Here is a 24,658-nt window from a genome sequence, read left to right on the forward strand (position 1 = left end):
CTGCATTCAATTTCATATATGTAACTAGAGTACTATAAATTATTTCTGATTGTCATTTTTGGTTATTGTTTTTAAGAAACTGCATACCATTTAAGAAGCTGATAGCAAAACATAGCATACATAAAAATTTCAGGCCAGCATTTCTTATGAAATATTAATGCAATAATCCTAAATAAAACATCAGTAAATAGAATACACAGCAGATTGAAAGAATAAATCACCATATCTAAGTAGAGTTAACTCAAAGAATGTAAGTGTTCAATGCCAGAAACTTAGTGTAAATTACTATACGAAAAAAATGTTATCATTACCAGCACAGACATAAAGAAGGCATTTAGTGTGACTATCAAATCTATTCTTATTCACAGAAAAGATAATCAATGTATAAATACATCCTTGCTATGTTAACCCCTAAATGGGATAAGTTTTTTTTTAATTATGTGATCATAGAACTAGAAAAGTTAGCAATGTCTACTGAACAGTTTTAATAAACAATAGCATAACTAAACTAGTACAATCATATAAACAAGTTAATGGTATATTGTTGGTATACTTCTGGATTCTGCTTGTGAGACCTTCTGTTTTTATCATCACATTGGGTTCATTTGTGTTGCTTGCGATGTCTTCTGTCTACATGTCCACTGTTGGCTGGGCACCCCCCTGCCTCTGGGACATTGGTTTGGTCCTCGCTGGTTCCCGCTTTTTCCTTCTCCCCGGCCCCTATCTTTGGTATTTCCTTTGTTCCTGACTCTTCCGCCAGAGGAGTGGGTGGGAGGGATGGGTCACAGTCTTTTGGTGGTGGGAATGGTGTTTATGTACACTCCTAGTAAAATGTAGTCATATAAATCACTAGTTAATTAATATGAGAGGGGGAAAGTTAATTGTATGTCTCAAAGTTTTTTAAAACACAGACTAAGTCTTTTTAATATATAGGCTGTGTATTTGATATGCGGACTCTCTCAAAAGCCTAGACCAAGTAGATCAGAAGCAACCAATAGCACAGCTATATACAAGATACTGGGTACTGTACAGCAAACCCTAACAAAAGGACTTTTCAAAGTTAACCCAATTACCAAATAATGTGATGATAACATTAACTATCCATTGTCTTTTGGAACCCTAAGACTGCAGGAACCTCACATCTCTCCACTATAGAGCCCCTACTTCCCCCAGTCCTGGAACCCTTGGATAGGGCCCACTTTCCCGTATGTCTCTCCCAATCCATATCAAATAATGTTGCATCTGCCGATCGTAACCTAATCAACACAACGATTGCCACCTCAACATGCTTCACTTCAGACTGTGTCCAGAGACTTCACGTGTGGAATGACAACTAGTATAGTAGTTAGTATACAACTTCATTACTCGGATGAGACCTTTCCTTTCATAGTATACTCTAATTCCATCCCAGGTGGTTCACTTTCTAACAAAGTCCCAAAACCTAGATATACACCAGTTTCTATGAGAGAGAGCATATGTTCACATGTATCCATAAACTACTGCAAAATATATACCTGAAAGTAGAAGTACACTAGAGTTTGCAGTGAGTATCCCCCTAACACTTCCTCTCCACTATTCCAAGCTTTGGGTCCATGATTGCTCAACAATTTGTTTGGCTTTGTATGTTAACTCTCTTTTCAGTCACCAGGTTCCAGATGTCATCAGGATGCTTCCCTGGACTGAAGACCCCACCAATGTGTCCTGGAGCTCCGCTTCCCCAGAGACCCACCCTAATAGGAAAGAGAGAGGCAGACTGGGAGTATGGACCGACCAGTCAATGCCCATGTTCAGTGGGGAAGCAATTACAGAAGCCAGACCTTCCACCTTCTGCAACCCACAAAGACCCTGGGTCCATGCTCCCAGAGGGATAGAGAATGGGAAAGCTATCAGAGGAGGGGATGGGATATGGAGATTGGGTGGTAGGAATTGTGTGGAGTTGTACCACTCCTACCCTATGCTTTTGTTAATTTATCCTTTCTTAAATAAAAAAAATTTTAAAAAAAGATGCAGAACAGAATTGTGTTGTGATTAGAAGAGATTAGTTTTTTGAACTACATCCCCACTCGTCAATAAAGAGATACTGCTTCCCAGCTCAGCCATGAGTCTCTGGTCGTCTCTGTCTCCTGCCACGAAGCTAATCCAGCAGTATATATATATATATATATATATATATATATATATATATATTAAAACTATTATGCTTAGGCTGGCAAGATAGTGTACCTCCACTCTCATGTACATGATCCAGGTTCAAATCCAGCCCACAACTGGAGGAAACTTCAGTGCTAGTGTGTGTGTGTGTCTCCCCCTCTGATATATATTTCTATCTGAATAAGCTGGCCCAGAGCAGGGAAGACCTGACAAATAAAAATAAAATTATTATGACTATTATAAAGTTTTATTTATTTGATAGAACAGAAAGAAACAGAGAAGTGCAATAGAGAGGGAGAAAAGTATGCCACCGGAGGCCAAGCTCTAGCGCAGCGGGTTAAGTGCACCTGACGCAAAGCGCAAGGGCCAGACAGAGCAAAGATCCTGGTTTGAGCCCCCGGCTCCCCACCTGCAGGGGGTCGCTTCACAAGTGGTGAAGCAAGTCTGCAGATGTCTATCTTTCTCTCCCCCACCCCGTCTTCCCCTCCTCTCTCCATTTCTCTCTGACCTATCCAACAACAATGATAGCAATGGCAACAATAACAATAACGGCAAACAACCAACAAGGACAACAAAAGGAAAACAATGGCCTCCAGGAGCAGTGGATTCGTAGTGCAGGCACCAAGCCCCAACAATAACCCTGGAGGCAAAAAAAAAAAAAAGAATAAAAAAAAAAAAGAAAAGTATGCCACCTACCATACTGCTTCACAAATCATGAAGCTTTTCCCCTACAAATGGGGAGTGGGAGTTCAAATACGGGTCCTTGTGCATGGCAGCATGTGCACATGGTAACATGTATGCCAATACACTGCCCCTCTTCCAATTGTTTTTTTTTTTTTTTAATCAGAGCACTCTTCAGTTCTGGCTTATGATGATACTAGGGACTGAACCTGAAACCTTTGGTTCCTCAGCCATGAAAGTCATTTTCAGAGTCATTATGCTACCTCCCAAGCAATAATTTTTTAAAAGAAAATATCCTTTGTAAGTAACAGCTAATAAAATTAAAGGCATAGATATAAACTTAAAATGTGTGAGATTATGAGACTGTTAAAGTCTATGAATGTCCAAAAGCAAGATGTAAAAATAAAAACATTACTTACACTTGTGTAAGGCTCAGTATCAAGTAAAATGAAGTCAATATAAATTTCACATTTCACAAAATTTTAATTATCAGTAGATTTTTAGAAATAACTAGATAAAGCTATTTCCAGAGTTCACCTTGATAAATATAGGGATGAAACAAAATTCTGAGAAAATGGAAGCAATGAGTAAGGGCTAGCTCTGATGGTAAAGCTTATTATCAAGTTACCATCAGTAGAAAATTACTGATGCATACATAAGATAATGTCTCTACAATTAAACAAATTCTTACTTGACAGATGTATCCTGTGGTATAGCCATACTAATGGCAAAGATTCAATTTATGAAGAATTCCATTTAATATTTATGCTTTAGCTTAAAAGGCTTTGCTTGTACTTAAGTTCAACTTGGATTTCCTCTGAGGAACCCCATACTGTGAAATCAGAGCCAACAGGCAGACTTCTTTAAAGTTGGTACAAGTTTATTGGGTCTTCCTCTACAATAATAGTGATAAGCTCTTCATTTACATTGATTTCATTTACCCTACAAGTTCAAGCATTTAAATTGAGACTCAGTAATGCATTTCCTGTGATTATTTTAATAGCACACCAGCATCTAAAGATAAATGAGTACAGGTATACAGACACCTTACTCATTAATAAAACTTGCCTTTATGTGTTTTTTATTATTATTTTACAATGCACCAGACTTGGTGCCTGCATGATCCCACCACTCCTAGATGACTCTTAAAATTTAAAAAAGAGAGAAGGAGAAAGAGAAAGAGAATCAGAGCACCTATTATGCATGCCGCTCCCAGTGAGGCTAGGGCAGATTGAACACAGGTCCTGCTTCATGGTAAAGTATGAGTGGTACCAATCAAGCTGTCAGCCCAGACCCTGTGATATTTTATAATATTAAAATATTGCTTAAGTTGTATTATGTCCCAATGGTGTGCAGGATTGTTTTAGCACAAAATTCTTTGGAGTTGAGAATCATATTTTTGTCACTGAAAGAATAGCAAGAGGATTCTCTGCAGAGAGTAAATTACCCTCGTAGCACAAAGGACTCTGCTGTAATAAAAGGAATACTGCACATGGAGGGAGAAGGATGACTAATTAAAAAAAAAAATCACTAAGTGGGTCACCTTCTGGAAAGTTAATTTTTAAATCCTTATCTCACTATATCAAAAGTTCAGATAAAGCAATGATGTAAGTATAAAAATGAAAATTTAGAAGTTCAGAATACATGAAATATCTTAGAGTATATGCATGTCTGTCTTCTTCACAGTTACAATTACAGCAAGCCAGTCTCTCCATAAATATTTGTTGACTTAGAATGAAATAACATTAACTGAATAACAGATCACTTTTTTTTTTTTTTTTTAACCAGAGAGCTGTTCAGCTCTGGTTCATGGTGGTGTAGAGGACTGAACCTGGGACTTTGGAGCCTCAGGCATCAGACTCTTTGCATAACCATTATGCTATTTACCACACACACACCCCGCCCCGAATAACAGATCTTAAAGGAATAAGAGCCACATTCTATAAAGAGTTCATAAAAGTTATAAATAAGAAATACTGATCAAGACTCTTTGGGAAAACACAGCACTGCATCTAATATTAACTAACTGCTTGAACAAATTTGGGAGACAAACTCAGACCTACACCTCAACTAAGATAAGGGTTTCCTGATGGGCATGAGCCCTCAGATAAAACCCACTCACCCACTCACTCAGTGTGCTCACCTAGTCCTGTAGCAAAGAGTTCCTCAGCTCGGTGCATCTGCCATGCACAGCACCTGCCCACTGAGTCCTAGCCAAATTACTCCCCACTCGTTCACCCTAGCAGACTTCCAGAAGGTTTGCTTTTGGTGACTGCATCTGCAAACAGACGTAGAGTAGGTCACACAGAAAAATTGAGGATTCTTCCAAGATTACCAGAAAATGCTCTCAGGATGACCTAGTGTGCAGCTGTGAATGGTGTGGCAAAGCTGTGGATGGCTAAGAACCCACAGCAGCAACCAGACCAGCTCAGCATGTAACTATTAGGGTCAGGGCAGCAAAGGAATCCATTCAATGAAAACAGCTTTCTCGACAGTGACAGGCTTAGTTCGGAAGACATTACAGACACTAGAGACAATAAACAAAGATGAGTTTTGTGTGATTTAAGAAGGAAGGATCATAGCTCCCCAAGTGATCTTTCATAAGCTCCCCTGAGGAAGCAAGCATCATCAGTCAGGGCTAACAGCCTGAAAAATAAAACTACACAAACAAGTATCTGCTTCAGATTTCAGGTTCACCAAAATGCTCCTAGATTTGCTCTAAAACTTGAAGCTTCTCCAAGTGGAAACTGCAAGAAATTTCCCTCCAACACTCTCTGGCCCTGCTCAGCACTCACTTTTACTAACATGGGCCCCACAGACTCTGCAGGCATTTTCTAAGAGTCCAACACAGTGTTAAGTCTCTACTGGGGTTTTAAATATTTCAAAGGCACCTACATCAGTTTTCTAGGGGCTTAAATTTTTCATCACAAAGTCAAATTTAAATTACATGAAATGGGGAACACTTAAACACAAAAGTGTGGTAATGATCATGACTCCAGTGAACAGAAGCAGTGAGTGAGAAGAGACATAAAGAGGGATGAAGGACTTGATCTGGGTCTGGGAGGCAGGGAGGGTGGGGTGGGTAAACAGAAAGGAAAGGAAGCACACTGTGGGTGGGATGAACAGAATGAGTGGGGGCTCAAATGTGGGGGAGATCTGGCATGAAACAAAGGTCACAGCATCTGGTAAGAATGCATGAATCTGGGAGTCAGGCGGTAGTGCAGTGGGTTAAGCGCATGTGGAGCAAAGCACAAGGACCTGTGTAAGGATCCCGGTTTGAGCTCCCGGCTCCCCACCTGCCGGGGAGTTGCTTCACAGGCGGTGAAACAGGTCTGCAGGTATCTATCTTTCTCTCCTTGTGTCTTCCCATACCCTCGTCATTTCTCTCTGTCCTCTCCAACAACGAACGACATCAACAGCAACAATAACCACAACAAGGCTACAACAACAAGGGCAACAAAAGGGGGGAAAATGGCCTCCAGGAGCAGTAGATTCATGGTGTAGGCACTGAGAGCCAGCAATAACCCTGGAGGCAAAAAAGAAAAGAAAAGAAAAGAAAAGAAAAGAAAAGAAAAGAAAAGAAAAGGAAAGAAATGTGTGAATCTTCCCACACCTACAAACATCTAGTTTTTGACAAGGGGGGGCCCAAACTATTAAATGGAGAAAGGAGAGTCTTTAATAAATGGTGCAGAAGAATGGAACTGAACCACTATATCTCACCAGAAACAAAAGTAAACTCCTAATGGATCAAGGACTTGGATGTTAGACCAGAAACTATCAAATACTTAAGAGGAAAATGTTGGTAAAACTCTTTTCTAAGTTTTATAGGCATCCTTAAGGACACAAATTCAATTGCAATGAAGACTAAAACAAAAATAAATCAATGGAACTACATCAAATTAAAAAGCTTCTGCACAGCAAAAGAAAACATCACCCAAGCAGAGACTACTCACAGAATGGGAGAAGATCTTCACATTAGACAAAAGGCTAATAACCAAAATATATAAAGAGTTCACCAACAAAAAAACAAATGACTGCATTAAAAAAATGAGGAGAGGATATGAACAGAATATTTATCACAGAAGAGATACAAAAGGCCTACAGATATATTATAAAAATCCTGCAAGTCATTGACTATCAGAGCAATGCAAATGAAGACAAGTGAGAAAGTCATACAACAAAAACGACAGCAACAACAAATTCTGGAGAGGCTGTGGGGACAGTCAATGATATATATACTTTCCTCATATTTGGGAGCTACTCTGTCCTAATCAAGCTTTTTAGCCCTATTCTCAACTCTGATTGGTATCTTCCCAGACAATAATTTTAGTCCACGTGCATATTGGCTATCAGGCTCAGACAAAAATTACTGAAGTCAGGGGCTGGGTGGTAGTGCACTGGGTTAAATGCACATAGTACAAAGCACAAGGACCTGCACAAGGATACCAGTTTGAGTCTCCAGCTGCCCACCTGCAGAGGGGATGCTTCACAAGTGGTGAAGCAGTAGTGAAGCATGTCTGCAGATTTCTGTCTCTGTCTCTCTCCCTCTCTATATATCTCCCTCTCCTTTCAATTTCCCTCTGTCCTATCCAATAAAAAAATGAAAAATGGCTGCAAGGAGCAGTGGATTCATAGTGCTGGCACCAAGCCCCAGCGATAACCCTGTAGGTAAAAAAAAAAAAAAAAAAAAAAAAAAAAGGAAGGAAGGAAAGAAGAAAGAAAGAAAAAAGAAAAGAAAAGATCAATGAAGTCCTGGGTCCCTAAGAACATACCTAAAATAGACTTCCTAGCTTCTTCCCACACAAAGACCCCTCATGTCATCTGCTCCGTTCCTACCTTTGGGTTACTATTTATTACACAATTTGTCCTCTATATATTACTCCCTTTCAGTCATCAAATTGCAAATGCTACTATGATTACATCCTGACTTCCCTGGGCAGAGGACCTCACCAATGTGTTCTGAAGTCTCAGCTCTCCAGAGCCCTACCCCACTAGGGAAAGACAGAAACAGGGTGGGAGTATAGGTCGACCTGCCAATGTCCATGTCCAGCAGAGAAGCAATTACAGAAGCCAGACCTTCCACTATGTGCACCCCATAAAGAATTTTGGTCCATACTCCCAGAGGGATAAATAACAGGGAAGCTTCCAGTGAAAGGGATGGGACATGGAACTCTGGTGGTGGGAACTGTATGGAATTGTACCCGTTATCTTAGTCTTGTTAATCATTATTAAATCAATAATTAAAGAATTTAAAAAAGAATGCAGGAATCTGTCTACAGAAAGGATATCTGGTGCTAATGATTTTCTCTTGCAATTTCTCCGAGGTATCAGTCAGTCCATTGCACCAGGTTAACTCCAAATGATCCCCATTGTCTGACATAGATCTTGAAAATAACAAGTAACTTTGCTTACAATTTTTTTTAAAAATCTTTTCTTCTTTTAACATTTATTTATTTATTCCCTTTAGTTGCCCTTGTTGCAACTATTATTGTTGTTGCTATTGCTGTCATCGTTGTTGGACAGGACAGAGAGAAATTGAGAGGAGAGGGGAAGACGGGGGTGGGAGGAGATAAAGACAGACACCTGCAGACCTGCTTCACTGCCTGTTAAGTGACTCCCCTACAGGTGGGGAGCCACGGGCTTGAACCAGGATCCTTTAGCCAGTCCTTGCGCTTGGCACCACCTGTGCTTAACCCACTGCACTACTGCCCAACTCCCTACAATCAAATTTTAGAGCTTTGAGATTTCTTAACACTTACCTAAGCAATCCCCCTCACTTCACAAATTCAGGAAGGCTGACCCACAGGGTCCTTAACTGTAGTGACAGCTACCAAGTGTTTAGATGGCCTCATTCTAAGTTTCCTCTAAGTTACACTTCTTCACACTTCAAACCTGGGAGCTTTTCCTTCCATTTTTGCTATTCCACCAAAGATTGTACTGTGTAAGTAAAACATAGGGGTGTCTGTCAATTTTATCTAGCTCAGAGTAATTACCGGGTATAACTATGTGTAAGGCATCTGAGGTAATGTGATAAATGATAGAAAAGCAGAGGGAAAGTAGCAAAAATGTTCTTGTTTCCATAGTACTGAATCCAAATGAGTGATTTTGTTAAATAGCACATACACGAAGAGTCTGTTGGGTAGAATACAGGAATCTGAAGGAAGACTTGAATGAGGAGGCAAAAAAATAAATAATACCTTGATGGGACATGTATAGCACGTTCCATGAAATATCAATGAGCTATGGGCACTAAGCAACACGAAGGAGTCAAGGATGTGGTAATGAATGCAACTGAGGTTTGAGAAAGGGATGGCCAGTATCAGACAGGAACATTTCATATAAGAGTGAACATCTGAGTTTAGTCTTCAAGAATGAGCAACAGTTACCGAAGTGAACAAAGTGGGCTGGAAGGGACAATAAAGACATTACACACACACACACACACACACACACACACACACGCGCGCACTAAGTAATGTGTGTTTGGAGCGCTAACCCAGTTCAGCACTGGTGAAACATGGTGCCACATGCGGGGAGGGGGAGAAAAAGAAACTTTAGTGAAAGCCATAGTCAGACCATCAGGGAACTTTGCAGATTAAGTCACAGGGCTTGACTGTACCATGCAGTCCACAGGGACCCACAGAAAATTTCAAGTAAAGCCGTGAGATGATCAGACAGAACACACTGGTAATTGAAGGAGACAAGAATGGAAGCAAAGACGCCAGTTAGTATCACATCAGGCAAGAAATGACAATAGAATGACAATGGGGTGAAAAGATTGAAGCCAGTTTAAAGAGTATTTTTCAGGTAAATTTTTCAGGATTTGGTCTATGAATAAATTGAGGTGGTTGGAAGAAAAAGGATAATCAGAGGAGTTCTTGATTTCTCTCATCTGACTGTCACATGAAGCTAGAAAACCCTGCAGAAAAAGACGAGGGAATGCAAGGGGATTGTGAGTTTTAGACGCTGTATAGCCCATCAGTAGATTAATGAGTTAGACATTCAGAGGACATAAGTGAGGATAAGGCCAATTTCAGAAGTTACCAGTCTATGGGTAGTCAAGTCATGACAGTAGATGACACTCCCAGGAAGCAAATGTAGAATGACAGGACAGTTGATACAGAAGTGGCAATATTAAGATGTGATGGGAAAGAAACCAGTGGAGAAATGCAGGAATGAGAAGCAGGATCAACAGGGATCAACAGGGACACAAAAGTGCAAGAGATCACTGTCAATAGTTTCAATACAACAATGAGGCCAGACGAGAAATTGAGTAAGGTACAGGTGGTAGTGTACTTGGTTGAGCACACACATCACCATGTGCAAGGATCCAGGTTTAAGTTCCCACTCCCCACCTGTAAGGGGAATGTTTTCGGAGTGATGAAGCATGTCTGTGAGTCTCTCCTCTCCTCCACATCTCCCTTGCCCCCTCAATTTCTCTGTCTCTATCAAATAAAAAAAGAAAAAGAAAAAGGAGGAGGAGGAGGAGTGGTCACTGGGAGCAATGGATTTGTCCTGTAGGCACTGAGTCCCAGCAATATCACTGGTTGCAATAAATATTAAAAAAAAGAAAGAAAGACAAAGAAATCTAGAGACACCCACTGAATTTGCAAGCAGTAAATCATGGGTAACTATAATAAGATTTACTCCCTAAAAACAGAGGCAATTTGCAATGAGGTACAGAAATTATGTGGTGAGGGTATGGAAATTATGAATCTCCGTATTTGGGGAGGAGGGGCCAGAGGAGGAAGAGGAGGGAGGAGGAAAAGGGAGAAGGAAAGAGAATTAGATACTACACCTTGAAGGCGATACTAATTCCTAGAACTGATTCATACTTGAGGGGAAATAACTGGAAGCAGGAACCAAACTGAGGAAAGCAGAAACACTGGATTAGGAGAGAGGGAGGGGCAAGTTTAGAGAGCACTGTAACAGCAAAGTACAAGTTCAAGATGAGTGAGTCACCAGCGAATGCAACATCTATGGAGACCAGAAATGTCTTCTCTAGCCAACTCATTCAGAGAGGACAATACCAAACTCTTCACTATTACTCATTTCTTCCATAAACAGTTATTCCTAATATCCTAAGAACACCTAATTTTAAAAGGATAGTAACCCCACCCAAAATTATTGAATGAAAGAAGTATTAAAAATAGAAATGTCTCTGTTTAAACAAAAGTTAAAACTTTCAAATGTTAAGAACAAAAGCTAAAACTTTCAAATGGTAAAATATTAATAGAAGTCAAACAAAACACTTAAAATTTTAAGATTAAAATAGCAAATAAGCTATCATTGCAATAAATGCAAGTAGACTTATCTAAAAAAAAAATTATTCTCATAAAAATTCCTTTCAGATGCAAAGAAACAAGATAAAAGTTTACCATTTTTATTAGTAAAAGTAAAAAAAGATCAAAAGACAACCCCAAAAGTAGAGATATGTAAAAGACTATCAAAAGAAAGAAAAAGCAATGACTAAACACAGAATAAGTTTAAAAAAAAAAAAAAAAAGGAGGGGTGGAGGTAGGTGGTAGCACACCGGGTTAAGGGCAGGTGGCACAAAGCACAAGGACCTGCACAACGATCCGGGTTCAAACCCCCAGCAATAACCCTGGAGGCAAGAGAAAAAGAAAAAGGATCGACGGTAGTCTGTTCACTGAACAACAAAGGAGACAAACCTTTAAATTTTTTTCTAAACAGGATAGAAAGCACTTTGAGGAGACATGACAGGAACATGACAAAGGAAAAATAATATTAGGGTATTTTAAAAAACAGATATGTTAGCATAATTTTGTACAAATACTGATGAAATTACTTCAGTCAAAATAAAAAGGTAAAATGGAAGTTTTTAAATGCCAACTACCATACAGGGGAATTTTATAAAACTACTATTATCAGATCTACTTGAAATTCATAGCAGACTATCAAACAATTAATAATAATATAGTCCACATCTCCAAAAGGAACAACATCATAAACCCTCTTGTGGGCCTCTACAGGTCACTGCCCTCAATATAGAACATAGCATAGCATAATCTGTGGCCTTGTGTGGCTCCTAATCCAAATAAACCAATTTTAAAAAGGAATTCTGATGATTAACAGGATTGACTGGTAATACCAAAAATTACTGATGTGTAAAAAGTACTATGACTATGTAAGAAAACATCCAAACTACTGTATTCTTTCATTGCTGCTGTTGCCAGGATTTCATCATACTAGGCCAATTTTTCCCTCAGACAGAGAGGTCTAACACAAGGTGGGAAACAAGCTCAAAAATGGAAGCAGTATAGTAATTACAGTTTCAACCTGCCTGAGTTCCACTCCAAGAAAACATTTCAGCATGCGAATAAGTGATGTTCCTAGGGATCACCATCTGACAAATAGCCTAAGTTTTGTTTTGTTGGTTTTGCTTTGGTTTTTTTGCCTCCAGGGTTATCACTAGGGCTCAGTGCCTGCACTACAAATCTACTGCTCCTGGAGACCCTTTTCCCCCCATTTTTATTGCCCTTGTTATTATCATTATTGTTATTGCTATTGAGTAGGACAGAGGGTAGCATTGACAGAAGGTAGTAGGACAGAGGGTAGCATCTATTAGCATTGAGAAGAAGGTAAGACAGAGAGGGGAAGCAAAAGACAGACACCTGCAGACCCGCTCACTGCCTGTGAAGCGACCACCCTGCAGGTGGGGTTGGGGGGGCTAGAACTGGATCCTTATGCCATTCTGTGTGTTTCATGCCACGTGCGATTAAACATGCTGCGCTACCACCCAGCCACCAACTTAAGTATTTTTATCTTCCTTACTACTAGTGATAAATACCTGCAACCAGTCACCACTGATGGCACGTATTAACTGTGAAAGTTGGGGGTTTTGTTATTTTTGTGGTTTTTTGTCCTGTCACCTCAAGTAAGACAGATAGAGAAGTCTCCCAGAACTGTGAGTGCATAATTAGAAACACCTTATGACATAAATCAATCTATTTTGTTTAGTGCTGCACCTTGATGCATTCTAACAGAACCTCACAAGCCTGTGTCTGCCTAAATAAGATTGTATCACGTCACCCAGACCTAACTCTATTAGCATGTAAATGAAATAGATTCTGTGTGCTAAGAACAGGAACACCTGGCAATGTAACACAGTGCTTTAAAAAAGGCATCTAGTGCAAATTAGTTGGTATAGAGCTCTACAACAAAAATAAAGTCACTTAACTGTCCTGCTGGGTAAAGTTTTCAAAGCTGAGAGCTGAGAGACCTGGTGGTAGCACAGAGGGTGAGAAGTGCAAGGACTAGAGCAAAGATCCCAGTTTGAGCCCCCGGCTCCTCACCTGCAGGGGAGTCGCTTCACAAGCGGTGAAGCAGGTCTGCAGGTGTCTATCTTTCTCTCCCCTTCTCTGTCTTCCCCTCCTCTCTCCATTTCTCTCGGTCCTATCCAACAACAGCCATAGCAACAACAAGGGTGACAAAATCGGAAAAATGGCCTCCAGAAGCAGTGTATTCGTAGTGCAGGCACCGAGCCCTGTCAATAACTCTGGACACAAAACAAAAACAAAAACAAAAAGCTGAGAGCTGCAGAAACACTTTAAACACTTGAAGACAAATACAATGTGATTGAAGACATTCTACACACTGATAAATTCAGAGAAAAAAAAAAGGCATATGCGGTTTGGGGTCACATGGTAGACCTTGCTTCAGTTGAAAATCAGTAGTAAAAGCAAGCAAGCAAACAAACAATTAGGCCCTGCTAGGGCACTAGGTAAATGTCAGCCCCCACTAATGTTGTAGAAGAGAAACTTCTAGTTCCCTTACCCTGCCGCTTTCCTCCTGAGAAGCAGCAGCAACAAGGCACAGGAACGGGCAGTATGCTGTGACGTCTCCCAACCGGAACACACACTCCTCAGACAGCTGACTCTGCCCTCCCCTCATTCTCCCGTTTTTCTGTTGCCCCCACAAGTGGTAAATTGAGTCCAGCTGTTCTGCAGACCAACTAACTAGTTCTCCCCAAGCTCGAGCCATTTCCCACGTGTTGCCAATAAAGAGCATTGGCACTCCCCACGCTGGAAAGGAAGGTGGTGCTAATTCGGCTTCAAACTCCAGCCTATGGGAGATGCCAAAGGAACAGATGCTGGACATCATTTGAGTTTTGCTGAGTCAGTCATGGATACTTTCCCACTGACTATCAGAATCCTACAAGCCCAACTGTTGTTACTGGTTTTGGGCTTCTTTTTGTTTGTTTGCCTAATTGTTTGTTTGCTTGCTTGCTTTTATTACTGATTTTTAACTGAAGCAAGGTCTACCATGGGACCAACTGCTATTCAAAGGTTTCCCATGGTCCCAGGCTTTACCTGTGCTTCAAGTCCTAGCCTATGCATGTATCTCTCCCTCCTTCTTATATTTCCTACTATTTCAGGCATTCTTCATAGGGTGCCAAGCACTGTATTATTTTTGTATCTCTTTTTCTCAATATTAATCATCAGCCTTAAATATTCAACAAATTGACAGATCTACATTCTATATAAAAGGAAATGAACAAAGAGGTTAAGTAACATCTAAAACCACACAGCTTGTGAGTAAGAGCTCCAGATCTGGAAATCTAGATGTTTCATACCAGTGAGCATGATTCACACTGGAGTCCCTACATTACCATTCCCACCATCAGCCCCCAAAGAAGTTGAGTTTGGGAGGATCAACGTTAGTAGTTCAGTCTCCATTCATTCATTCTCAAGGAATTGATTCAAACCCTTTTCCAAATCAGCATTACTGCATATTATCCGCATCCCTGATCCATTCAAGGGAGTTCTTCTACCTGTACAATTTCCTTATACTTCCACATATGACAGAAATCTTTGTCTAAAAATCAGTGCCTCTGGGAGTTGGGTGGTAGCGCAGCGGGTTAAGCGCACATGGCGCAAAGCACAAGGACCGGTGTAAGGATCCCGGTTCGAGCCCCCAGCTCCCTACCTGCAGGGGACTTGCTTCACAGGCAGTGAAGCAGGTCTGCAGGTGTCTGTCTTTCTCTCCCCCTCTCTGTCTTCCCCTCTCTCCATTTCTCTCTGTTCTATCCAAAAACAACAATATCTACAACAATAAAACAACAAGGGCAACAAAAGGGAATAAATAAATATTAAAGAAAAAAACAGTGCCTCCACGTTTTCAGAGCACCCATCAACTAAGGCATGATTCACCTATCACCTCTTAACACTCGCTTTTACCACAAACTTTACCAAAACCCAGGTTGCAGGTATAGGAGGAGGAAGCTCATAGCTGAAATCCTGGACAGAATGGGGGTTGGCAGTTCTTAAACTTCAGGCCTCTGTTTTGTATTTTTTTAACTTTATTTATTTAATTTGAACATAGAGAAATTGAGATGGAAAAAGAGACACCTGCTGCACTGCTTCACTGTTTGTGAATCTTTCCCCTGCAAGTGGGGACTGAGGGCTTGAACCTGGGTCTTTGTGCATAGTAATGTGTACTTAACTAGGTACACTACCCCCCTTTTGATTGCCTGCCCCCCTTTTGATTTTCTTCTCCCAGACATTTCATCATGATATTGAAGAAGGTTGCTAGTGGTGTACTCCCTCCTTCCAGCCCTCTCAGTCACCCTGAGAAAAGCCAGAAATGAAAAAATACTGAGCATCTCATAACAAAGTTAAGGAAAGAGATCAATGATAAAAACACTCTAAATTGTGACTCACTCTCAGATAACTCTGAAAGGATCAAAGCAGGACCTTTGCTTCAAACAACAGTGCCAGGCCAGCGGAACTCACTCCATCTTGTTGGAACATTTCTTTAGCAATTCCCTATGTAGAATGTCATCATCTGACTTCATGTCTCTCCACTGAATATAAATCTTAGTGGAATATCAGAAAGACAATTCAAGCTGTTATCAGTTAGTAGGGATTATTTTAACAACAATGGTTTTACTATAAAGCTTGTTGTGAGTTCCTCAAAAGAAAAGCAAGGTGTCTATCCAACCTACACACACATCACATTCTTCCCTGGCTTTCATGTACTTCCCTAAGAATTAGCCAGTCACCAGAGCAAGATAGTTACAAAGTTGTGAGGTGAGTTCAGTGAACATGCAAGAAACTTAGGGAAAGGATGACAGAGGACATAGTGGGGGTTGTATTGTTTTGTGGAAAACTGAGAAATGTTATGCATGTACAAACTATTGTATTTACTGTTGACTGTAAAACATTAATCTCCCAATAAAGAAATTTTTTAAAAAGAAACGTATCCCCAGACAATTCCAGACTTTCTTACCATCTAAGGGCAGAGAAAGCATGTTTTGAAAAAGCATATTCAATATGATAGTGGGCACTGTTCCACTACCTAGAAGGCCCTTCTGCTCCTTTTTTTTTTTTTAAGTCCCCCTCCTTCTAAGCCTATAAATTCCACCACTCTTCCCAATTATCCAACCTATACACCTACCATCATTCTAATGCAAATGTACTCACTTATATATGTACAGATACAAACTTTGCACCCAAGACTCCTAGTCTATACAAACAAACCCACTTCTCTCTGAGTAGAGCCCACCTGACATCAACTTCATCTGGCTTCAATTTCACCCAGCATGACCCTAAAGACAAGGCTGCCCATTAAACCATCAACTTCAGAAGTCAGGATCTAGGGAACAGGAAGAATGAGGAATAGAAATGTCTCAGCAAGATGCCCAGGAACACCCCCTCAAGACTCAGGACAAAACGGACAGGTGGCTAGAAGCCTCTTCCAGGATAAACTGCAGTCATTCCTTGACTTCAAAACTAGAATCCAAAAGCTCATTTGCAATTATCCGCATACCTCTGAGTGCTATTTGCCTAATGCACTGGAAATACTCTTGTTTCCTTATTTCTTCAGAAGTTCTCCATTTATGTTCTTAGCATGTTGCACAGAGTAGCTCAGCTTGCAGCATATGGGGGAAAAGAAGAAAGAAGTAAGACTAACCACCACCACCACCACCAACACCACAGATTGAGAGCATTTGGGGGCACCATCTCTCTGTCAAAAGATGTGAAAACGCTGGTTACTAAAATCAGGGGTCACCAATAGACAATTTAAACCTATAGCCTAAATCCTAGATCTAATAGATCAGTTGTCAAGCCACTTGTCTGAAGCTAGCCCCGAAGAGACTAAATGCATTAGAAAAAGGAGCACAGGATGAATCTCACTAGTCACCCAGTGGTTGAGGGATTTTATAATACTGCAGCCCTTGCCAATTATGCTGGGAGCACCTGAAACTCTTTCAAGATAATTGTAACCTATGTATTTTATCCTCACATACCATCAAATAGTTGAAATGTCTAAAAAGAAGTAGGAGGGCTTTTTCAATCTGACCAAATGAGGGTAAGAGGATTGGTTTGACTCACATCCACCAAGAGACTGGATTCAATAAAACTTATCTTTCTCCCAATTTACGTTTTTAGTGCCTCTGAGCAATTCGTACAGGTCCATATCTGGAAAAAAAAGAAAACCAGGTTCAGAACTGCATCATTCCACCACAGAGTTATTATAGTTTAGTGAAAGCTTTTTTTTTCCCAAACTGCTATACTTGAGGCAAGTCCATATGCAACACAGTAATATTCTCAAATCACACAGCAGAGATTCCACAAAAGCTCCCTTGTGTTCAAACAGAATCATCTCCACACTCTAATGCAGTGTAACAATACACAATACAGTTGTACACATGATATTACAACAAAGTGGGTCACTGCAATCATTCACCCAATGCTCAGATGAAAGGAGTTGGAGGGAGGGATGAAATTGATTTCCCAGGATCCAGTCCATGAGCAGGAAGTACAATGAACAGAGAAAAAAAACTATCCAGGACCTGGGGGGATGGCTAATATAAATGTTAGAGCAGGTTACCTCCTTACTCCAATTTGAAAGGTAGGAAGCCACAGTGTCAACATAGAGCAAGCTGACCATGCACGGGGCCTGCAGCTGCCCTAGGTGACTGCCTCTGCTTTCGATTCCTGGAATATGAGCACTGCTTTAGTTTCACTGATTTCCCACAAAGACATGCTCCCTACACACTGACTAGGTGATGTGAGATTTCAAAGGCAAACTTGCTTATCTGAGGCTGCTTATTCTGCTTTCCAAATACTTAAGGGTAGCCATGCCAATGACTTTTTTTTTTTTAGATCTGATGCCAAAAATAAAAGCAACAAAAACAAAATAGGTAATAGGATTGCATCAAATAATAAAAAAAAAAGCAAAGGAAACAACCAAAATTAGAAAGGCAAAATTTGGAGAATGAAAGAAAGTTATAAACTTACAAGTTTTATAACTAATAAGGAGACTCGGATATTTTAATAGCAGCTGTCACTGCAACCCCCACCAAAGTCCTGTATTAAGGCTTTCCTAGCAATGAGTTTTTGAAGCATTTAGGAACTAACCACACTTCAGCCTTTATTACGATGGCCGGGGAAGGGGGGCTGGACAGTGGTATAACTAGTTGAGTGCCCCTGTTACAGTATACAAGGCCTTGAGTTCAAGCCCCCAGTTCCCACTTGCAGGGGGGAAGCTTCATGAGAGGTGCTGTAGATGTCTCTTGTTCTCTCTCCCTCTCTCTGCCCCTTCCCTGTCAATTTCTATCTCTATCCAATTACTTAATTAATTTAATTATTTTGAAAAGGGGCTTTTCCGTTAAAAAAAATGGTCAAGAAGTTCTTTATCTGCTCAAAGGGATAAGCAGTGGCCGAGTGGCCGACTCAACATTCAAAGTAAAGTCATTCAATTTCTAGAAGATCAGAAGTCCCATTCCTGCCCCCCCACCACTGAGTGCCACTGGATGGTCCTCTAAGTAGGTTTTAAAGTTCATGCAACACTATCTGAAAACCAGTAGATATGGCTCTCTGCATAAACGCTGACACATGTATGTAGAAAGCATTCATCCCTTACCTGCTGATCAAGCCTGAGAAACAGCCTGCAGCATTTCACATTCCCAAGTAACTGTCAGATAGATCCAAGATCAGATCACCATCCACCACAGCACCTCCAGTTTTATTTGCCAGTTTTATTTATTGAGCAGATAGACAGCCTTGGTAAAACCTGCCAACACCCATGTTCAGTGGGGAAACAATTACAGAAGCCAGACCTCCCACCTTCTGCACCCCATAATGACCCAGAGAGATAAAGAATAGGAAAGCTATCAAGGAAGTGGATGAAATACAGAGTTCTGGTGGTGGGAACTGTGTGGAAATGTACCCCTCTTATCCTATAGTCTTGTCAATATTTCCATTTTATAAATAAAAATTATATAAATAGGGGGCCAGGCAGTAGCACCGCGTGTTAAGCACACATGGTGCAAAATGCAAGGACCAGAATAAGGATCCCAGTTTGAGCCCCCAGCTCCCCACCTGCAGGGGGTGTCACTTCACATTCAGTGAAGCAGGTCTGCAGGTGTCTATCTTTCTCTCCCCCTCTCTGTCTTCCCCTTTTCTCTTGATTTCTCTCTATCCTATCCAACAACAATGACATCTATAACAACAACAATAAACAACAAGGACAACAAAAGGAAAAAAATGGCCTCCACGAGCAGTGGATTTATAGTGCAGGCACCGAGCCCCAACGATAACTCTGGAGGGGAGAAAAAAAAAAAAATATATATATATATATATAGCCACTGTGAAGGTCAGGTGGCAGTGCATCTGATTGAGCACACACATTATAGTGTGTAAGGACTTGGGTTCAAGCCCCTGACCCCAACTTGCAGGGGAAAACTTCACAAGTGGGAACAGTGCTGCAGGTCTCTCTCTCCTTTCCCCCCTCCCAACATGTCTCTATCCTAAATAAATAAATAAATATTGGGAGTCGGGCTATAGCACAGCAGGTTAAGCGCACATGGGGCAAAGTATAAGGACCGGCATAAGGATCCCAGTTCGAGCCCCTGGCTCCCCACCTGCAGGGGAGTCACTTCACAACGGTGAAGCAGGTCTGCAGGTGTCTGTCTTTCTCTCCCCCCTCTCTGTCTTCCCCTCCTCTCTCCATTTCTCTCTGTCCTATCCAACAACAACTATATCAATAATGACTACAACAATAAAACAGCAAGGGCAACAAAAGGGAATAAATTAATAAATATTTATAAATAAATATTAAAATAAGAAGTCACACCAGCTGTCAATACCCTTCTTCCATCTTCCTTCAGAGCATGGGCTCTTAGAAGACATGTTCCAGTCAAAAGTTCAAATGTAGTTCAAATGTTTTCTAAAGCTAAAAGAGAACATTCCAGAAAGACCTTCCATTTTCTAACCACTATCTTCATAATGGCCAAACAGGCTCCTTTTTTTTACAAGAGGCTAATCAAATTCCTCATCATTTTCTCTATTACAAGAATGCGTTCCTCTGATTGCATACCAAGACTTGGGACTGTAGGAAAGATACCTTATAATAAACCACAAGCCTGCCTCTCTAGAAGTATCATCTTATCAAAAGGTAGCAGATGTTTCCATTTTCCCCCAAAGGTTAAAATATTTTATTATTTAACAATGTATATTTAATAAATGAAAAGTGATATGATTCTCACGGGGGGGGGGGGGAGATTTTCTTTCTGGAGAGGGATTCTTTTTCTAGCCTGCTTATGTCTAGCTTTTGAGCTTTATTATGAATTATGTCTAAGGTATGTGCTAAAATGCACTGACCAGAAAAGTAGGAGAGGGAACCGGCTGTATCTGATAGAATCCTTCCCAAACCTGAGCAGCTCAGGTGAAGGGGTGGATGGACTCTGTGTGTCTGTACAACAAAAAAGAAAACACTGGAAAACAGCATACATAACAGCTTCTCAAAGGTTAACAACTGCTCCCAGTGGCAATTTCTGAACTCAAGAAAAGAGTCAGCTTCTGTGGCTGTGGTTTAAACTTATGGGGGCAGGGTCCTCAAGAAAGAACTTCGTTATTATTCCCTCCCTGTACTTCAGAGTTAAATTATCTTGCAGTGCACACAAGTCAACAAGGCTGTTTTCCACCAAATTGCGAACAATCATTTCCCACAGTAATTGTTCTGTGAATTCCCCAGTCTGCATAGACAATGGGTTCCAGCTTCAACACTTCTGCATAAATATGGCAGAAGACTTCTGGCTGGAAGTCAAGATGGCATGAATATTGAGGGCTTTTTGCTGCCCCGATTCAGGGAAGAAAAGTGACAGCTGGAAATTACAGCAGAATAAAGTGTGGAGAATTAGAATGTATAGCTACAGATATTTTAAAGGATGGCATCTTTCGGGTCTATTTGAACTTATTTCTTAGAAAAAATATGGATAAGGAAGGGACTAGAAGAGCAGGAAATGTGTAGGACTAGAATAAAAAAATGGGTCTTTTCGTTTTCTTTTTCCACTGTATGTGTCATAATCAGTGGAGGAACAAAATTTCTGGATACTAAGAATGATAAAAATTACCTACAAGCATTGGTGGTTCACAAGCAGAATTCTTGCCTGCCAAAAACGACTTATATAAGGAGTCGGGCGGTAGCGCAGCGGGTTAAGCGCACGTGGCGCGGAGCACAAGGACCAGCATAAGGATACCAGTTTGAGCCCCGGCTCCCCACCTGCAGGGGAGTTGCTTCACAGGTGGTGAAGCAGGTCTGCAGGTGTCTGTCTTCCCCTCCTCTCTCCATTTCTCTCTGTCCTTTCTAACAATGACGACATCAATAACAACAACAACAATGATAATAACTACAACAATAAAAAAAACAAGGGCAACGAAAGGGAAAATAAAGTATTTTTTTTTTAAATGACATATATAATGTGATCACCGGCCTAACTAGTGAAGTTTCTTTTATGCAAGGTCAGTGCTAGGCTTGCCTTTAAAACAATAATCACAAGACAGCAATAGAAACATGATGCATTTTGCTGACTTACTCTCAGGTATGCTCTTCACTCTGATCCCTCATCTTTTCTCTGTCTAAAAGTACCAACCATTCTCCTCTCATCTTTTTCTGCCTTTTTTTTTTTTTTTTGCCTCCAGGGTTATTGCTGGGGCCCAGTGCCTGCACAATGAATCCACTGCTCCTGGAGGCTATTTTTTCCCCTTTTGTTGCCCTTGTTGTGGTTAATATTGTTGTTGGATAGGACAGAGAGAAATGGAGAGAGGAAGGGAAGACAGAGAATGGGAGAGAAAAATAGACACCTGCAGACCTGCTTCACCGCCTGTGAAGTGACTCCCCTGCAGGTGGGGAGCCGGGGGCTCGAACTGGTATCCTTACGCTGGTCCTTGCGCTCGGCGCCACGTGCGCTTAACCCACTGCACTACCGCCCAACCCCCCTTTTTATGCCTTTTATGAAGTTCAATCATTCAACCTCCCATCTAGAATTTAGATGTTTGATTTAGATATCGACAGAATCCAGAAAGCAATGTTCCTCATGAAGACTCCATGAGGACTCATCTGTTAGACTCACCCTCATCCCCTGTGCATGACAGGTGCTTGGTGAACATTTGCTGGAATGAGCTCCATCTCCCGTTCTGTCTACTTTTCCTGAGAGATTGGACATTGCCTTATTTAACTCCACTTTGTCAGTTCTTTACCTTCACTCCAAGTCACCATGGCCATTTTGATTCCCACACTTGTGGTAAACACACTAACTATCTTAGAGTCACCTTAATAGTCTAAATAAATTTTACTTTAGCCCATACTCTGCCTTCTTTATGAAATCTCTACTACCCACACCAGCTCAAACACATGCCCCTTGTCACTACATCTCTTTTTATTGTGCATATTGTCAACATGCTTGCAATTGTGTTGTAAATAATTCTCAGAAAACAGGCTGAAGTTTGTGTTCCTTACCTCTTAATCAATGCATAAGCAGTAGTAAGTCAGGAACTATGCATTAGTATGAATCAGAGAAAATGCTTCTTATTTCTGTAACCTTGTTACAGTTTTCAATTGCTGAATGCTTTGAGTTCTAAGTAACACTATTTGACAGAACCTTCAAAGCAGGGGGAAAAAATGTCTAATTGTGTTTTCTCCTTACAATGATATTTATGGAAAATACACATCAATTAAAAAGAAAACAACAAAAGGAACCAGGTTACAGGCAAGGAAATTATTGATAAATATCAAATATGTAACCCTAAAGTTTGGTCTTTATTCTTGTTCAACCAACTGTTCCATCAGGCACTGTTATGCTGCAGACATTATTTTTATTGTTATACCTTAGTTTCTGGCTCTATGTGCACTATTTGAAGTATGCATTCATTTGTCTTTCATCAAACGTTCCTAAATAGAGTCATATCATCACCACTATGAAGAACAAAATCAGCTCTTTATTGACCCTGGTATGGAGCATGGAGATATAAAAAAGACAACAAGACAAGCCTGAGTCCTCTCTCCTTGAGAAGTCACATAAACAGGCAGAAACACTCCTTACAGGAATACACAAACAATCCAGCCTCAATCAAAGCCATTTTGTGACCGAGATACAAGGCACTGAAACAGTGATTATCCAGAAATAGTACCACAAGATCTGATTTCAACTCTGCCCCAACCCCCTACAGGGAACTTTATGTAAGTAATTTATATCAAATTCTTAACTCTGAAAATGCAGAAGTTTACACTATATGATGTCTAAGATTCTTCCAATCTTTAAAATAAAACAGAGGCAAATTCTTTCCCAGATAGCCCTCCAGTGTCATCCTTAAGAATAAAATGTAGTCATGAGCATCCCAAAATAAAGCAGGTGAAGACAGACCTAGCTTCAAACTCTAGCTGTACCACTCACTAACTATGGGCAAATCATTAAAATCAATGAGGCTCACTATGCTACAATGTAAAAAATAAGTCAAATAATATTTGGGAAGATAGTGCTGTGGAATTAAGAGAAATACTAAGTCACCTAGCATATCCTTGGTATTCATAAATGTAAGAATTATGGTGATTGGTCTTCTCATGTTGAAAGCATAAAACATATTATCAGAATCCTTTAACAGAAAACATATAAAAATCCGTTAGATTCTAGAGATTTGGAAGAATCACCTGGATTTCTGACTCTTCACTCAGGGAACCAAATGATGGCACCTTGGGAACAGATATGCTGGGCCAATTCATCACTACATTTCTTCTGGCATATTCAGTAATAAGACCAAAAGACTTGCTCTATGTCAGTTTGCATGTAATATAAACCAAAGACCACCAGAAAGCTTCACATCTCCCCAGAAATCTGTATGGCTTTTGAAACTGCACTCTTAGAGACTTGCTTCCTGGGCAAGCCTCAACAAAAGTCCTTTCTAGGTTTCCACTTTCAAATGCTAAATTCCTTGAGAAGTGATAAAAAGCTGTTAGTGATTAAGCATATACTGGGGGGAGGAAAGGGTAATAAAAGTAAGAAGGGTACTAGGAAGAAACAAATGCTAGTGAGTTGTGGTGACAAGCTTTTATTAACTTCACAGCCTAGACAGTTTCTCTATCTGGATAAAAGTGCTAGATGTAGAAAGCACTGGAGATACCCATTTGTGCCCAGGGACCCTTCATACATAATACTCTCTATTTTCCACCTGGATGGTTCCCAATGTCCAGGTTTCAGTTCTGAGGACACCTGCATCCCTGACTGGTGTAGGATGCCTATGTGGCCTTCTGCTTCATAGAACTCACATGGCTTTCTATACGCCTGCTCTGGGCTCTGTGCCATCTACTGACACAGCAGACCCAGCATCAGCTGCCCAGCTTCTCCAAAGAAAGTGAGAGAGGGCTAGGAAGATGGTGAAGACAGGAGGCTAATGGCCAGGGAGAGAGGGCCAACTGCTCCTCAGAGGACTCTGAATGCCACAGCTGATTAGAAAAGGCCAAAAGTTCCTTCGCTGAAAAAGCATAGTTTACAAGCCTAATAATTTATACATGGGCTCACTTT

General features: G+C 40.6%; 1 protein-coding gene across 4 annotated transcripts in view; it reads right to left on the minus strand.

The window, feature by feature from the left end:
* Positions 1-24,658, minus strand: part of DDX10 (DEAD-box helicase 10) — a 653,321-nt gene that overhangs the window by 192,879 nt on the left and 435,784 nt on the right. For all 4 annotated transcript variants that reach the window (XR_009546788.1, XR_009546786.1, XR_009546787.1 and 1 more), the window contains one exon: positions 16,624-17,276. The gene's annotated coding sequence lies outside the window, so the exon portion shown is untranslated. The remainder of the gene's footprint in view (positions 1-16,623; positions 17,277-24,658) is intronic.

This window comes from Erinaceus europaeus, chromosome 20, assembly GCF_950295315.1.
Source record: "Erinaceus europaeus chromosome 20, mEriEur2.1, whole genome shotgun sequence".
NCBI lineage: Eukaryota > Metazoa > Chordata > Mammalia > Eulipotyphla > Erinaceidae > Erinaceus > Erinaceus europaeus.